The following is a 5,986-nucleotide window of genomic DNA, read 5'->3' as shown; positions in this document are numbered from 1 at the left end:
TGGAGCTTGGCTGCTCTGCATTGACAAGGGGCAACACCCTGAAACTAGTCTGCAGATGCCAAACCAGCAAGGGGAACCTGCTGACCTCCCCTGTTCGAAGGTTATAAAGGACACAGGTTTCGTGTGTCACATAGCTAGCTAGAGGCGATGGCTTCTTGGAGCTAATTCACGGCAGCTTTCGTCCTAATTTTGGGACTGCCATGTTGGCTTGGCGATAACTATTAATTTCCAGTACCGCTGCCGTAGTCTCCTTTAGAGAGACTTAGAAATATTAATAACTCTCTCTCTCTCTCTCTATATATATATATGTATGTATGTATGTATGTATGTATGTATACAGAGAGAGAGAGAGAGAGAGAGAGAGAGAGAGAGAGAGAGAGATATAGAGAGAAATTTATGCGAATGATCAAATTAAGCACATATATATGTATGTATGTATGTATGTATGTATGTATGTATACATGTAAACTTTCAGACGATGACAGAAAAAATTAAGGAGGAAGAAGTAAGATGTTATAAGTCCAACAGCTGTTTCTGGGGGCTCGGAGATCCATCATAATGTTGTTAGATGTAGTTCACCGCAATATGCAAGCCGTAATGGAAGGAAATAAACATTGGATAAATGGAGCATCCATCATCAAGGTATAAAAACATGATCGTACATTTTAGATCATGATGCAGAACTTTAAAGGTGGGATGTTTAAATGTGGAGAGCGAGGGGTATTGGAGAGAGAGGAAGTAGGAGGATCTATGTGGGTTTGAAGAATGTTGAAACAGGGAAAGGTGAAAGGAGATAAGAGTGTCAAATAAATAAGAGGGAGGGGTTAACAATAAGGGTGTTAAGGAGGTAGTAGTAGAAGCGAAGAGTTGGGAGATGAGTGAGAGGAGTGGGATGGGTAGAAATTGAAGGGTGGTCAGTTGTTGTTGGGTTTGTGAATAGACATCTACTCACATCTTAGATGTGACATAACCGACAACAGAAACGATTATAAGCAAAGTCCAAAGACATCAATTAGCAGAAACTTTACTTTACTTCGAATAATTGTTCAGTCAGTGCTTGAATTAAAATGATTCTTTAATAAGTTTATATTGACACATTACTGTTGTATAGTTGTAGGGCTGTGGATAATAAAAGAAAGATTTGCAGAAAGAATATGCATTGAAACAATTCTGTTGTATAGTTATGAGACGTGGACAGGAATTCTGAATACGTGGCAGTCTTAGTTTGTGCCTGTGCGTTATTAGTGACAACATCCCAAGATTTCCACAGAGTAGGTGTTAGCAGTAGATACTTTGCCAGTCATGAAATTCATCTACTGCCAACATCCACTCTATGGAAATCTCGGGATACTTCTTGCTGCATATAATAGAATACACTCTAAGCTGATCGAATGTTTGTTGGGACAAAGTATAGTGGTTAGGTGATAGTACATAACCAAGGCGATGTACACATTAGTCATTTTCCACCCGACCCTTCAGAAATCTCAGCCAATTTCAAAGTGAGGCAGGCTACTTTGTTCACAAACTTATCCAGTTCTTATTCACTTGAAGGTCCAGCTTGAACCAGAACCTGAACACCGTAACTGAGCCCTCAGTCTAGAAACAGAAAAAGCCGTCGGCCAACATAGTCTTGCTATTCTTGGTGCCAAGCTGCATTGACAGAGCTCTTGTTCTATAGTGGTGAGGCTTGGGCAGTAACAGAAACATTAGCAGAGGAAATAAATCTTAAAACAGTAATGCAGTCATACCTGGACAGTGATTGGAACACTAGCAGAAGATATTGAAAAAAAAAAAAACCCCAAAAGACAAAAAAAAAACAAAAAAAAAACAACAACTGGTCATTTATTAAGATTTACGATTAGCAGTTAACTTTTCATTAAAAAAAAGGCAACAAAAAAATGAAGAAATATTTGACTTTCTCAGTTCTCGGCATTTCACATTCAAAAAGATTTTGTTATGACATGTTTTGGAGAAAATCATCGGCAACTCTTAAAACTGAAGATGTAGTTCGTGTTGGGGCTAGTGGGGCAAAATGCATTGATTTTACCAAGTTATGAGCATAGCTGTTGACTTTGCTCCGGCTACAGACTAATAGTAGAAGATGATTGGTCAGTTGTGAGAGCACAACAATTCGTGAACTAACACTTGAGGAAATGAAAGAGGATGTTGAAAAATAGAATAAATGTATTGGTTGACATTTACACACACACACACACACACACACACACACACACACACACACACACACACATGGTTAAGATTAACTTTGGTCCGTCTCGACTGAGATCGTTTAGTGATAAAAATCTTTGCACTAAATAAGGTCACATATTTTAAGACTGGGTGTAGTCGATTAAATCGACCTCAGTTCATAACTGGTGTTCTTTATTTTAATTACCCCAGAAAAAGCAAAGTTGATGTTAGAGGAATTTAGAGTCAGAACACGGTGGTGGTATAACTAAATACATTGTCAAAGTTAAATCAAAGAGTTTAGTTGAGTAATCCATGACTCAACTAAACATTGTAAATTAGCGCCAATCATACTAACATGTTTTTTCTACAGTCTATTAACCGAAATCCATCCGACATTCCTCCTTTAACAGCCGATCCAGATTACTGGACCTTGCCACGTTCACCAGAAAAAATTTTTCACAATAAACCAGTTACTACATTTAAATTCGTCTCTCTACAAGTGTCGTAAAATACGTTATCAAAATGATGCAAAAGTGAATTGTCGTCTATCGGCTTTATACATTGGTCTATACTGCATTGTACCGTTTTGTAGGAATGACTGCTGTACTGCTTTTATCCTATGTTATTCTATTATAGTAATGTATTCTCCTGTACTGTAATGTAATGAACTGTAGTACTACACTAAGCGGTAGTGTATTCTACTGTACTATTTTGTACAGCTCTTTTGGTTCATGACACCCATCAAAGTTGATGACAGCGTCGATCCAAGACATGCATCTTACTTCGCCTCTAGCACATTGTTTCTCATGGGAGCGGACGTGGCTGGCAAGACCGATATGCAATAGACAGATCTTGTGGTACTGAGGGCACCGAAAATGACCCCGAGCAACAGCCGTTAGGGAGTTGATGACGACGTCTCCTCATCTCTTGAAGCAGTCTCCTACATTCAGTTTCAAAGCGCTTCACTCTAGCATCACACACGGACCCCCATGCCTTCTGATTACTTTGTACAGTACTGTGGTACTATGCTGTACTGAAACGTACTGTAGTACTACTCTATACTATTAGTATTTCTATTCCAGTGTAACATTGCACTACATTGTACTATACTGTAATGTATTTTACGGTTCTGCACTTTACTGTACCGAGTTCTACTATATCATTTTGTACTCTATACTATACTCTATAGCAGGATGTTGGGATCTTTGTGGTTTTCGTCACTGTCTACAACTTTGATCCAATTGTTTTCAAATTTGGTATATGGATTAAGTTTTGTATACAAATTATGAAAATAAAATTCATTTCCCCTATAAATCCATAATTAAAAAGTTATTATTAGCCTTTAAAATTTGCAAAATTTAGGTATTTTAGTCAATCAGAAGCGAGTATTTTAGACTTCACCGTGGCGAAGAAGTCTGTTTCTATAGTAACCAAAGCAAAGAAGCACTAAATGTTCCATAGCTGATTGTGAAGAACTCTGTTTCCATAGTAACCAAGGATGCTGCGTATGCGCACAAGGAGTGTAATCACGACTTGATCTATAATTGTTTGTTTTCATAACAGATGGGGCTCACATTCAACAAATTGAAAGTACCTGGGCATGGTTGACTCTTATATTTGTGAATTTATGCGAAGAAGGAGATACGAGAAAGATAATTTATTTTATAAGATCCTAGAGTGTATTGCAAACTTTCGTTCTTGAAATTTTTTAACTAATAAATGTCTGTTTTAAATAATGTTTTGACTGTAATTTCTAACAACTCCTGTCGGCTTGTTCGTAGCTTTTAAATATTTAATTTGCTCGCGTAGCTAGTTTAATGTTTTGACATGCCGATGTCTCCCGCCCTGATGATGGAAGAGACAGCGAACGCGCTGTTTTCTGATTGGCTGAAAATTTAGAAAATGATCAAACTTTGAAAACCAATAACACTTTTGCAAATTTTTTCTGGAATAAATGAATAGCAAATTCAGATTCAGCGTCAAAATTTATATATATATGATACATTAGGAAATTTTTTTAAAGACAATTGTAAACAGTGACGAAAACCACAAAGATCCGTATGTTGTACTCTATTGTACGGTATCCTGCTGTACTCTACTGAAGTATACAGTTGACAGCTATAATGTAATATACTCTACAACACCACACTGTAGTATGCTGTACTGTTCTCAGCTGTACGTTAATCCATTCTACAATGCTCTACTTACTGTATTGTAATAGATTCTCCCTCTCAATGTGTGGCAGGAAATATGAACTGGTGATTCCATTGCTGAAAAATTTTCGCTAGCACTTTAAGAACTAATTGTAGATAATTTCTGCGTTTATTCATAAAAACAAAAACAAAAACATGAAAGGAATGTGAGTGAAGAAGGTCAGATATTCTTGTAATATCGTTGAAGTTGTTTAACCGCAGAACCAGCCGAGTTCCGGTTGAAGACATTCTGACAATCCCAGCTATTTAGGGTGATTAAGGACAACCTTATTTAATGTTTCTCTTTTTAAAAAAATGCAAGAGTGTTTTTGAGGACAACTTGGTTACTATTTCCAGCAGGTTAAATTTCTCAGTACAATCTTCCAAGTACAGGCGTTACCCCAACACATGTCGTTTCGAGTTACGTATTTTTCGACTTTACTTCTTTTTTTTTTAAAGAAATTTATCCGACTGTAGTCGGTCCCAGCGAAAATATTTAAGAGCATAAAAATATTAAAAAACCCTAAAATGTCAATACTGAAGTGCAGGGCAGGCCCTAGGGTTGCTGGCACCCCGGGCAAGCTGAACTTCGGCGTGTACAAGCTGACGATCGTGGAAATTTCCTTGTCATTGTCACACTCTCCTTGGTGCCCCTAGCACACGGGCGACTACCCGAGTTGCCGGTACCTTGAGCCGGCCCTGCTGAAGTGGAACATCAAACTAAATACATGTGAAAATATATACAAACCATTTATTAAAATAGATACAAACTAACAATTTTTGAAATTCTTTTCGTGTTTCGTCGTTTTTCTAGTTAAGTTGCATGTTTTAGAACCAATTACCGACGTAAGTTGAGGTATGCCTACATATACTCCCACGTTGCACCGTGTAAATTATGTTGCTGATCTATAGAAGCTGAGAGAGTAATCCTTTAATAACTATTCTTGAAGCATGAAAACCCACATATACCAGATAACAAACGCTTTTAATCGCCATTACGCTGGGAGATTGTATCTATAAGTAGTAATTACAGGAATTAGTGGTATAAACAGAAGAAGTACTATGTAACTGTTTGACAGTTTCAATTACTTGCAGAAATATCTGGTATTCATTTACAACGACGTCTTTCTTAAAACTTAAAAAGAACTCAGCTGCATCAGTGCTTTACAATATCGAAAATATTTAAATACTCCATGTGCAGTCGTATGGATAATAGAACTAACGCGTATGCTTACTAGAATTAATACACATACACATCTAGTTGTATGTATGTATGTATGTATGTTTGTATGTATGTATGTATGTGTGTGTGTATGTATGTATGTATATATGTATGTATGTATGTATGTATGTATGTATGTATGTATGTGTGTAAGCACGGACGCTTGTGTGAATGTATGTATGTAAGCATGGATGTGCGTGTGAATGTATGTACAAACATGCATACATGCATACATGCGTACATCCATATACATACATACATACATACATACATACATACATACATATATACGTACATGCGTGTGTGTTGGCACTCCGTCGCTTACGACGTCGAGGGTTCCAGTTGATCCGATCAACGGAACAGCCTGCTCGTGAAATTAATG

Source organism: Octopus bimaculoides, chromosome 5, assembly GCF_001194135.2.
Source record: "Octopus bimaculoides isolate UCB-OBI-ISO-001 chromosome 5, ASM119413v2, whole genome shotgun sequence".
Lineage (NCBI taxonomy): Eukaryota > Metazoa > Mollusca > Cephalopoda > Octopoda > Octopodidae > Octopus > Octopus bimaculoides.
The sequence above is the reverse complement of the archived record's forward strand: the minus strand, read 5'-3'. Positions refer to the sequence as shown.